Source organism: Pleurodeles waltl, chromosome 6 (assembly GCF_031143425.1).
Source record: "Pleurodeles waltl isolate 20211129_DDA chromosome 6, aPleWal1.hap1.20221129, whole genome shotgun sequence".
NCBI classification, from domain to species: Eukaryota; Metazoa; Chordata; class Amphibia; order Caudata; family Salamandridae; genus Pleurodeles; species Pleurodeles waltl.
Genome location: NC_090445.1, coordinates 716265665 through 716278812, shown reverse-complemented (window position 1 = coordinate 716278812; position 13148 = coordinate 716265665).

Sequence of the window (13148 nt, the reverse complement as noted above, 5' to 3'; positions counted from 1 at the left end):
AACATGGTTTTAAGCATTCAGAGTTGTATCACTCAGAGGGGAGACCTTCAATTTCCCAAGTGTTTCATGAAGATTGATGGTGTACAAGTTGAAGTTATGGTGGACTCCTGTGCATGGTACACCATAATGGGCAAAACCATGTTCAGCCAATTATGGCCTGGAAGGAAATTACAAAACACTAAAACCAGTCCCTGCAGCTATTCTGGCCACAAAATTGTGATTGTAAGGAAAATGCAGGCAGAGATTGAATTTGCTGAGAAGAAGTGTCCGGGAGAAATTCTCATTGCAGAATGTGGTACGATAATTTGGGTTGGCCGCATACATGTGAATTAGGATTAAAAGTGGACCCTAGTGCCAGTCCATCAGTGTACACTGTAGAAATGGATAATGTGCAGAACGATTTGTACCATGGCGTAAAGAGAATGTTTCCCACTGTATTTAGCAATCGCTTGGGAAGTATGAAAAATTTTCAACATACAATTTTGTTAAAGGAATATGCTGTTCCTGTAAAACAAAAAGTGAGGAATGTTCCCTTAAATTATAGAGGGAAAATGAAGGAAATATTAAAGGATTTGTGTGAATGTTATTGAACCTATTGAATGCTCAGATCAGGTTTCTCTTATTGTAATTTCAGTAAAATCTAATGGGGACCTCAGGTTGTGTGTTGACCTGCGGGTACTCAATGATGCAATTTGGGTAGATGCATTTCCTTTGCCGAATCTTCAAGAATTGATGTCATCCATTGGAGATGCAACAGTATTTTCAACTATCGATTTGGCGAGTGCGCATCATCAAATACATTTGAATCCGGAGTCTAAACATTGTACAGCATTTATTACACCAGAAGAAATGTTCCAATATAAAAGAATGCCATTTGGTTTGGCTAGTGCGTCTGCAGTTTTCCAAAGGGAATTATCCAAGCTACTTTCAAATGTTAAGGGTGCAAAGGTATTCCAGGACGATATATTAGTATATGGATAGGAAAAAAATGAGGATGACAGTCATCTAAAGGCAATATTGCTGGCATTGAGAGACTATGGTCTAACTGTTAAAGATCAAAAGTGTAAATTTGGAGAAAGTCGAGTAGAATATTTAGGTCATATCATTTCTAAGGATAGTATTCGGCCTAAGATTAGTCTTGTGAAGGCTAAACGTGAAGCTCCAGAACCTAAATGCAAGGAACAATTGCTATCATTTTCAGGACTGGCAGAGTTTTATTCTCGTTTTGTGCAAAACTGTGCATCTAAAGTGGAGAATCTCCACGCCCTGTTGAGGAAAAATGTGACATTTTGCTGGGATCAGACACATGACGAGGAGTTTGCATCTATAAAAGAGGAAGTTGTGAATGCATCCTGCCTTAAATTGTTTGATGAAACTGCTAAATGTACAATATCAGTGGGTGCTTCAGCATATGGTATTGGAGCAATACTGTAGGAAACACGTGGGTGGTCGCATATGCTTCTTGTACTTTGTCTCAAGCAGAAAGGAACTATTCTGTAATTGAGAAAGAGTTGTTAGCTACTACTTGGGTTGTACAACCATTTATAATGTATATACGGGGGCGCAAATTCAAAATTTGTGCGGATCACAAGCCTCTGGTTAACATTTTGAGTACCGGAGGGGGAAAGAACCTTACTCCTAGGTTGGCAAGGTTGGCTTTGAAATTACAAATGTACCATTTCGAGATTTTTCATCTTCTGGGGAAGAGTAATTGTGTGGCAGATGGGTTGTCTCGTTTACCACTATGTCATGGTAGTGTTGAAGAAGTTGACGATGGTGAATGTGATGTTGCGTTCACTCATGATGATGTGATGTTTCTGCAAAACGAGGGTGTGGATGGTGGTATATCTGAATATGTGTGGATGAGGGAAATGCAAAAGGATAAGATTTTGTTGAAAGTGAAAGATTTTATTTTGAAGGGGTGGCCATCGGAATGGAGTTTGAAGGTTAAAGAGCAGTTGTCTGTGTCAAATGATATTATTTTGAGAGGTGATAAAAGTGTGCCTTCCTATGGTATGCATGAAACTATTGCCAGGTTGAGGCATGAAGGTCATGGTGGCATGGCAAGTACCAGGAGGAAGATTAAAGAAGTTTTTTGGTGGCCGGGCCTTGAAGGTATGGTGGACCATTGGGTAAGAGAGTGCAGCAAGTGTGCATTGAGTGATAAATCAGTGAAACCATTAGTGGTGCCATTACAGATGGTTCAACTACCAGATGGTCCGTGACGAAAAGTTGCGATTGATTTTATGGGTCCGTTCATTACTTTACCTGCTAAAGAAATGTATGCTATTGTTCTAGTTGATTATTTTTCCAAATGGCCAGAGGTTTGTATGGTTGGCAATATAACCACTGATAATGTTATTGAGTTTTTGAAGGATGTGTTTGCGAGGGTAGGCATACCTGAAACTATTGTTTCAGATAATGGAGTGCAATTTACCTCTGATATGATACAAATGTTTCTGAAAAATTGTGGTGTAAATTATGTGAGAGTGTCATTGTATCATCCAGAGGGAAATGGCCAGGTCGAGAGATTTAATAAACTAATCAAGGAGGCTATACAATTAGCTTTGGCATCTAATTTATCCTGGAAAGAAGCTATCCATAATTTGTTGCTATCTTATAGGATTACACCACATTCAGTTACTGGCAAAACACCTTTTGAGTTGTTGAGGGGATGGAAACCATCTTCTAGATTAAATCCTGGGTGGTTAAGGAACAGAAAACAAAAGAGTTTAGATGGGAATGATTTTAGCTCTGTGAGGGAACGTGTGCAAGAGTATCAAAATAAATTACTGAGAAGAATTAACAATGATAAACCAATGCCGAAGTTGGTGGTAGGACAGTATGTGCAAGTGAAAAACCATGGCTTGATAAATAAGGGGAATGCTAGATGGTCGCCTCCTGTGAAGGTTGTAAGGGTTTTGGATGGTGCTGTTCAACTTGAAGATGGAAGAAAACGCAATTTGCGGCATGTTAGTTTGTTTAAAGCGAGTGACACTTACAAAAGCAAGGTGTGTAATGATTCAGATGAAGATAATGGAAATTTGTGGGAGATGATTCCAGATTGCAATCAGAGGAGGTGTGTTTTGGTGGGGTTGAAGGGAGTGAATCTAGGGATCGTGAGAATAGTATGATACCTATCCGGAAAAGTCAGAGGGAAAGGAAATTACCAAGGCATTTCAATGAATTTGTGAAGGGAAGTAAATAAGTAATGGTTATGGTACTTCTATTTGGAAATTGATATTGTATACATGTATATATTGTTGTGTGTTTTTTTAATCCTTTTGTTTGTTTAGTAAGGGAAAGATGTGTGGCGCATGGATCGAATGTAGAATGGAGATTTACATTCGATCTACGTCGCAAAGGAAGGGAACCAGGGATTCTAGCGGCGGCGGTTAATGGCGATGCGGATTGTTTACATCGCTCCTGTATTGACTAGCGCATTTCATCTAAATAAAGTATTTCTCTTACACGTTGTCCTCATTACAACACACATATAGTATAAACACACACATATAGCGCATAGGATTTGGGATGCTGGTTCAGCACATGTATGGGTCGTTCCTGCAGAGACACCCCCATATCAGCGTGCAAAGACTGGAGCAAACGCTCACATACATGCTGTTTACATGCATGATGTGGCGCTTAAAGCGCTAGTCCAAGGTCATATAACAAGCAAGTTCACACCACTTAATTTTACAGTTCATTAGAAGCTTCCACACTAACACATGCAGCGTGGTGTTTGTGAAAAGCGAAACACTGAGTAAAGAAGTCGTCTGTGCATGAGCATCACTTGAAAAGCCTTTGGTTGCTTGGAATTTTGATTGTATCAGAGTTGTTTTTTGTTTTCCTTTCACTAAGAGGAATTTCGTTGCTTCCCCCACCAAGAGTTATTTCTGTCTTGTACCTCTTCACGGGGCCAGAGTATAGCTGGTCCTAATCCTTTTGTTCTATTCCTCCTCAAGGAGTACCCCCTACGGCCCAATGTCTGTTGACTCTTTGGTTATGAAAGGTATAAATAGAGTATGAAACTCTGACTGTTATCCTCCTGGATCCCACCTGCACGTTAGGTAGCACTCTCCAAGTGTAACCTGAGGTGTGAGAAGGGGCTTTTGCCTCTGTGCCCTGAGCTTGGTACCTTTTGCCATCTCTAGCCACGTGAGTCGTGCCAAGGACACCACAAGGATTATTGATACCCAAAGGCCAAGTCGCAGTTGTGCGGCATCCTCATCTACCCATCCCATGTAACCTGTTTTCTTCTAAGTCGCATGGCCCAAGATGCTAGGATGAAACAGTATAATATAGAGGGTGTGATGTTGTCCACTAAAGAAGTTTCCCAAAAGAACGTAGTAAAAGATGTGCATTTTTCAATGAACTTCTAGGTCAGTTTTGAAAAAAAAAAGTACATTGTTTAAAATAAACAATTGTAAAAAACACGAAATGTGCTGTCACTAAGAATTATTGCAACAAAGGAGTCCAGTAATTAAAGCTTTTATTTCTCGAGATTGTGCTGGCCAGACAGCTTCTATCCAAACAGGGCGGGCTTCGAAGTCCCCACACCCCTTTGCATCGCCATGGAATGAACCATTCCAGGCGACCTTGGGTACCCATGAGCTCCTGTCAAATCGCTGCTTCCACTTTGACAAACAGGTGTACACCGCTGCGAGCCAGTCGAACCCTCGAGCCGGGCACTGCATGCTCCAACCCTAAGGATTAACCCTTACACTTGCCATCGGCGACCTGGCACTGAGACCTGATTTTTGAAGATAATAGCATTATTCTCATGGCAGAAGGAAACAATGCCAGCCTGTGGTGCCACTTCAGAGCACAGAGTACACATTGTGTGAGCCCGGAACACTTGTCCTGTACGAGGAAGGCGTAGAACAATAGGGAGGAGAGCAGCATTCCACTGTACGAGGTGGAAATGCCACGGGTGATACCAAAGTAGCGCGAGGGGGTGTTACTGAAGAGGTATTGGCGTTTGCACAATATGTTTATTCAATACGGATAATATTCACTCTTTTCTTACCCTTTGGCGAAAACATAGTTCAAAAAAATACCTACACGGACACATTTTAATAAATTAACTTATTTTTAGGCTTACCTTAGAGACGGTTTTAGTCCTCTCTCTCCAGCATTATTTAATACAACAAAAATACACATCTACACACAAACGTAGGGGCAATCTGGGTAAATCCTTCTCATCAAACAGCCACCCAAAGTCATATCTTACTTTGTCAATCGCAGCATGCAGCATACATAAATGGGACAGCTGTGTTGCATTGGTTCTCTGGAACTGCAAAGAAGAGCATTTCGTTTGATTACATGTGCACATACACTTAAAAAGAAATGCATTTCAGACCTAGGCCTAGTGGAGCAATACTTTATTTTGCCAACGCTTTTCTCTTTCCTATGTTCATTTTTAGTCTTCCTTTATGCGGTTAAACTATGCCTTCAGGTTACAGAAATTGAAAGCAAGTAGTTCATTTTCTTTGGGCTAAGGAGAATCATATTGTCCAGGAATGTAAATTACAATTATAAAAGGGGGTTCTATACCTGGTCTCTGTTACATCTGCCTGCCACTAAACACCGATACTCTTCTATTAATATTATATGCCTGCCACCCCACCCCACCACAGTCCGATACACCTTACTCAGATTCACCCCAGTCTGACCTACAATCCTGTCCATCCCATACCAATCCAATCCACCCAAATCCAGCCTTTCCACCCCACTCCAATCCACCACACTCAATACATCCCACACCAATCCAATCCACCTCACCTCTGTGCAACCCACCCCAGTAAAATACACCCCATTGTAACCAACCCCACCACAATCCAACCAACCACACCCCAGTCCAATCCACCCCCTCCAGTCCACCCACTCCACCCCAACCTACCCCACCCAAATCCACCCCACCTCATTTCAATCCACCCCACCCCACTCCAATCTACCCACTTCACTCCAATCCACCTCTCTCCACTCCATTCCACTCCACTATACCCCAGTATACCCACCCCAACCCAGTTCAGTCCACCACATGCTAATCCATCCAGCCCACCCCACTCCTATCCACCCCACTTCAATCCACCCCACTCCAAACCACACCCCAATCCAATCCACCCTCTCCAGTTCACCCGCCCCCAATCCACCCCACCTCATTTCAATCCACCCCATCCCACCCTACGCCACTCCAATACATCACACTCCAATCCACAACACTTCACTCCAATCCATCCCACTCCACTCCAATCCACGCCATTCTACCCCAGTCCACCCACCCCAACCCAGTTCAGCCCACCGCAATCCAATCCATCCAGCCTACCCCACTCCTATCCATCCCACTCCAATCCACTGCACCCACTCCAATCCAATCCACTCCAATCCACCCCACTACTATAAACCCCACCCCAATCCATCCACCCACCACACTCCAATTCACCCCACCTCAATGCAATCCACTCCACTCAAATCCAATTCACCACATTCCAATCCAACACACCCCACCCCACCCCAATTTAATCCACCCCACCCCACTTCAATCCAAACCACTCCACTCCAGTCCAGTCTAATCCACAACACTACACTCTACTGCAATCCAACCCACCTCTCACCTCAGTGCAACCCACCCAGTCCAATCCACCCCAATCGAACCAACCCCACCCCACCCCAATCTAACCAACCACATTCCAATCTAATCCATCCCCTCCACCCCACCCCAGCACTATCACTCCAATCCAAGCCACCCACCCCGAACCAATATAATCCACCCCACTCCAAACCACACCCCAATCCAATCAACCCCCTCCAGTTCACCCACCCCACCCTAATCCACCCCACTCCAATCCACTCCACTCCAATCTACCTCACTACTATCAACCTCACCCCAATCCATCCACCCCACCACACTCCAATCCACCCCACTCCCATTCAATTCTCCACAATCCAATCAAACACACCCCACCCCAATTTAATTCACCCCACTCCAATCCAGACCACCCCCTGCATTCCAATCTAATCCACCCCTCTGCACTACACTCCAATCCAACACCTCACCTCAATGCAACCCACCCCAGTCCAATCCACCCCAATGTAACCAACCCCACCCCAACCCATCCAAACACACCCCAATCCAATTCACCCCCTCCACCCCACCTCAGCCCTATCATCCCAATCCAAACCACCCACCCCAATCCAATGTAATCCACCCTACTCAAATCTAGTCGCAGCTCGCGGGTGTAGCTGGGGGCGGGGTGGTGCACAGAGGGTATGGGGGTTATTAATCAAATAAGATAAAAAAAAAAAATAATTGCACTTACTTCCTCTGTTGCCGAGACACGCTGCTCCTCTCCCTCAACGCCGCTGCAGAAGCAGGCTCCCAGCCGTCCTGCACCAATCCTGACTCTACTTAGAGCAGCATCAGGATTGGCTGGGAGCGCCCAGCCAGGGCACTCCCAGGCAGACTAGGAGCCTGTGCAGGCTCTCTCCAGCCTGGCAGCACAGTTGCTGGGCTGGAGACAGCCTATTGCGCATGTGTGGTTGGCTGACCTGAGACGGCCGGTCAAACACACATGCGCTCTGAGGGGAGTGCACAGTGCACTCCCCTCATCCAGGCCATCCCACAAAGCCCCACCCCTTTCACAAGGAAAGGATGATAAACATGGATTATTATCCTTTCCTTGTGAAAGGATTTTCAGTGGTTGTGGCTGGCGAGGGGGGGCACGCTCCTCCGCCCTAGCGGAGGAGGTGCCACTGCTCAAATCCACCCCAATCCCATCCACGTCACCCCATTTCAAACCACCCACTCCAATTCAATCTGCCCCACACCAATCCACCCCACTCCACTTAATCCACCCCACTCTAGTCCAGTCCAATGCACCCCACTGTACTGTACTCCAATCTGCGCACTACCTTATTCCACTCCATCCCACTCCACCCTATTCCGCCCTACTCCACTCCACTCTCTGACACTCTGCCTCTGAACCACTGAACTCTACTCCCCTCTACTCAACTCTATGACACTGTACTCCTCCTACTCCACTGCACGACATTCCAACAAATCCACTCTACAACACTCTACTCCCTCACTCCAACACTCCATGCCAATAAGTTTTAGCCATGCTGAACTGCAGCCACACTGGTGTACAATATGGCGAAGCACTTTGCTAAAGCCAACAGCTCTTCTACAGTTTAGACCTATTGGCTTTGCCAGTGCTTGTTTGCCTTGGTGCCTTCACTTCAGCTACCTTTCCTCAGATACAATAGCATCAAGGTGCTCTCAATGATATCATTGCAACAGCAAGGTGATGGATGAAATGCTTGAATTAATCTCAGCCACTGTCAATTGCTTGGGCTGCATTCCAATCCATCATTTTTCACCCATCATGCGACTCTAGGCAAAGGCCCTATAGAATAGAAACAAGGGACTGAGGTTCAAGGGGGTATCAAAGGAAATGAAGATGGAGCCACAAATGTTGCAGTGCAAGGAATTACATAATAACCTCCCTTTTAAAGTACCAGTACTGATGATGTCCTCGGTAACCCAGAAATAGCTCCTAACCTTGAATTGGGATACACTCATAAGAAGTAGCATTACTTCCTGTAATGATCCCTACATGCCCTGTGGTTCTTTAAACAGCAGATGTTGCTAAGAAGCCAGCCAACCATTTATATATTACATGCTTTTGCCTGCACTTTGTGCACTTTCGATTCCTTTCATTCCTTTCATTTATTCATAGATATATAAGTGCATTTTTTTTCATTATTAAATATATGCATGATACATTAGCTATTCATTTAGAGTATGCTTTATTATGATAGTATAATACTTGTTAAAAGACTATATAATAGTGATTTGATCTATCTATTATAGGTTTGAGTTAAGTTTGAGTAGATGTGCAACTCATTTCACATCCTAGTTGCAGCATTTTACATCATACAACGCAAGATTTGATTTAGTAAAATAATGGTTAAAAGTGTATTTCGGAAGAATGCAGTTATACTGTCAAAGGGGAATCCTCGCGCTTGTATGGAAAAGAAAGGTCTGACATGCTATGCTGGAGACACATCCAGGGCCAGCATTTCACTGGCCTCTTACCTACGCTCCTCGACGCACACACAGCAAAAGTAAAACACTTTAAGGCCTTGCCTGGGACACAGTGCAAAGTGGCAGATAAAAAAACAAAACATCTTACGTTTCCAAGATATATGCAGTCTTCCTAAGAAATTTGCTGGTGAACACTTTGATGCAATGCAGGTTTGGCATAGCGCTATAAAACTAAGGAAAGATGTTCAACAGATTGTGTCAAACACCTCACATATGTTGCCATTTTTTCTCATTTTCATTTTGATTTCGGTAATTGCAGTAACGATTCTACTTACTTTGCTGATAAGATGTATCTATATAGTCTGTACTAGATTAATTGCTAATAATGTCCTTTAAAATATACAGCGTAAATTTCTTGTGTGTGTCCATCCATGTGGGAAAAGGGCTCGAAAACTCACTAATAAAAACAATCAAATGAATCTCACTGAGCGTTGTGTACAATATAGTTGTTTGGCCTGATATGTTCTGTCTGGTTTATGTGTTCATACAGTGTTGCTTTCTTGAAACTTTGAAATGTTTGCTGCTTGGATGTGGTAAATAAAACACTTACACGTAATGCTAGCCTCATGTCTTACCATAAACTCTTAAACACATGAAGGTGATCAGCACTTTCCCATGAACAATCACAAGCTTCCTACCCTTTCATGCCTAAATGAACCCAGAACATAAAGATAGCCCCGTCAAATTCGAAAAGCTCATATTTCCTCCACCTTAAAGTCTTCAAGACCAGAGACACAAAACAGGAAGAGAAGGCAGACGACATTGGTTAGGAAAAGTTGACACATAAGAAACAGGGTGTTTTTCCAAGAGGCAGGAACCTCAGAGTGCTAGAATGAATCTTTGAATTGAAAAAGGACCCGAAAATAAATGAGGAGTTAATTTTTTAGGAAAACCTGTGTAAGGCAAAACAAGTAGATGATAGTTAGACACTGTTGTCTTTGAAATATAATGAGTTTTTGTTCTTTTCCTGTGCAGATTCATGCATAGGAGTTTGAGCTGCCTGTAAGTGTTTATAAAATAGAAGCGTGACGCAATATTGTTAATGTCTCCTTGTCTTCTTAACACCCTCCACCCGTCCTCTGAGCATTTTTTTCTATTTACAACGTTTGGTGTGCCCAGCAGCTGCCATTCTGGTGCTGGGACTCTCTGCTTGTGAAACGCTCTTTCACACACGTTTAAATTCCAGTTTTTTACTTACCTTCCCATACGCCAGATCTCTGACCATTCCGTCCAGTTCGAGCATTACATTCAGTTTAAGGCCCACAAACAGGCTACGAGATTTACCTGTATTTTGTTGTTGTGCTGTTTATTTCTCTATGAAATGAATTAAAATTGAGCATTTAAATGAACATTGTCAGGGCTCTTTTTTGATAAATTAAATTAAATTGAGCATTGTCGATCCAGCATGAGCGTACCAGTCATCTGAGCATTCAGTAGTAAGATTTAGGTAACACCTGGATGTGCTTTTGTTGAACAGCTCTTTATTTTTTATTTTTTTTAAGCGTACATGTATATTATTGCATGTGATACAGTGTCAATAAATGCGTTGACATTGCGTAGCTGTCATCGTTGTTGTATCTTGCCAAGTAGAGAGCTCAGAATTATAACAACAAATCTTTGACCTTTACTAGACCATATATCCTAGTACAATCTTGAAAAACATGTTGCTGTATAAGTTTGTACCCTATTAGCATTTCAGGTGCTCATGAATTCCCGCCCTACATGACATACACGAACAGGGTTTCTCCTCCCTCCGCCTGTCTGGTATGTTCGACAGATAATATAATTGTATTCCATCAGGGGAGCATTTTGCCCATTTTGGCTTGTATCACTAGAAGTATACCATCCCACTGAATCATCATCACCCCTCCACTTATGTGTCTTTATAGAAGTGTCAGTACACTTATCTCTGCAGAGGTACATTTCTGCAAATTCAGTAGATATTTCTAAATTGTGGGGGCTGCAGGGGCTTTCCATCTCATCACAATAGTGTACTTACCAATAAGCAATGCTAGAGCTACACAGCTGGAAATATTTTTAGCTTTTTTCGGACTGCTGAATCTACCTAAAAGGCAAGTCTCCATATGGTGTCAAAGCTCTTCCCCATGATTCTAGCAGTGCTATCCTACAAAGGTAAATACCTGAGCACTGCCTCACCATATGAAAGCATCTGCTTCATAGGTCCCATATCTAGGACAGGCCACTGAGTTTCCTAGGTATAGTTTAGCTTTTTGTGTAGGAGAAAGTTAGGCATGATTTAGGTAATGAAGGGGTATATTTATACTTTGTTTGCGCTGAATTTGCATCAACATTTGTGATGCAAATTTGGCGTAAACCCAACACCATATTTATACTTTGACGCCCGACCCCACGAACGTCAAAATTCAGCAGTGTGCGTCATTTTATGGATGCGTGAAACCGCCTTGGGTTGATGACATTCAAGGTAGGCGTTCCCGTCCAAAAAATGACTTTAAGGCATGTGCGCCTTATTTATACCCCCGCATCATTTTGACGCACAGGAGGGGGCCTGATTTGCACAGTTTTTTAACGCCTGGGTCAGGGCAGGCGTTAAGGGACCTGTGGGCTCATTTCCATGGTCTCTGACCATGGAAGCAGTCCACAGGTGCCCTTTCCTGCCCCTAGGGACACCCCTGCCACCCTCGCCCACCCCTGGAGGACACCCATGGATGGGGGACCCATCCCAGGTAAGAACAGGTAAGTAGAGGTAAGTATTATTTTATTCTTTTTTAAGTGGCATAGGGGGCCTAACTTGGGCCCGCCTACATGCCACTGTGCCCAGTGACCATGCCCAGGAGACAGAAGTCCCTGGGCTTGGCCATTGGGCAGGGGGCATGACTACTGTCTTTCCTAAGACAGGAGTCATTTCAATGGGGGTTGTGGGTCAAAAAATGGCACAAGTCCGGTTAGAGCCATGATTTTTGACTCTAACCTGACTTGTACCATTTTTTGATGCACAGCCCCCATTCTTCCATACACCTGCATTGCCCGGTTAGAGTCATTTTTTTTTTTTTACTCTAACCAGGCCACAGCGCCGGCTAACGTAAATCCATAAATAAGGCCCCTGGCTGGCGCATTGGAATGGCACTAGCCGGCGGTACATTTTTTGACGCTGGCGCTGGTTTGCGTCAAAAAGTATAAATATGGGCCCAAGTTGGGCATGTTTAAAGTGCAGGTTTCTTTTAACTTTTTTGGTGTATAAGAACATACCCATTCATTGTCATGTACGTCTTTTCCCAGTTGCTGTTCCCGGGTTGTCTACAGCCCAGTTCTTGAGTGGTATAGGGGTGGAGCAAACTCTTTGGGCATGATTGCCACTGCTGAATGTTGTACGCCATGTGTAAGTATTGTGTATAGTGCATCGTATTTTGGGGTTCCAGTTCTGTCTATATTCCATATTGGTTTAATTGCATCAACGAGGGCATTGACTGGCTATAATCTTCTACCAGAGTCTGAAATGTGACAATCATGCCTTTGTCATACAGGTCCCCTAATAATACAATATTGTGCTTTGTTCATATTTGAGAAGGGTGTGTCTTGGCCACAGTTGGCAATTAAGGAATCGTCCATTATGAGAGGTCTGGGCATTATGGTACTATCGGCCCTAGTCTACGGCGTACTTGCGCCAACACATCTGAGATGTGTGTAGGGCTTTAGGTTGCTTAAGTCTATATTTTCCTGCACCACGTATGACCTGGAGTAAATCAGTTTTGCTTGTGATGCTTATCAGATTCATACGTTCTGGGTCTGTCTCCACAGCCAACCACCATGAGCGCACCCCCATTTCACCTGTGTGTAGTGGACGCGTCTCCTTCGCTGGGCCCTGATCAATATAGACAAGAAAGGTCCAAGATCTTGGAACAAAACTGATCCCAGGACTGTCAAGGGGAGCACCATAAAGAAACAGAGTAGCCTAGGAAGTAGAATAACTTTAATTGTCACTACCCTGCCTAGAGGGGACAATAGAAACCCAGTCCAGAACAGTAGTGATCGTCTGATTCCTGAAATACATTTGTGTAAG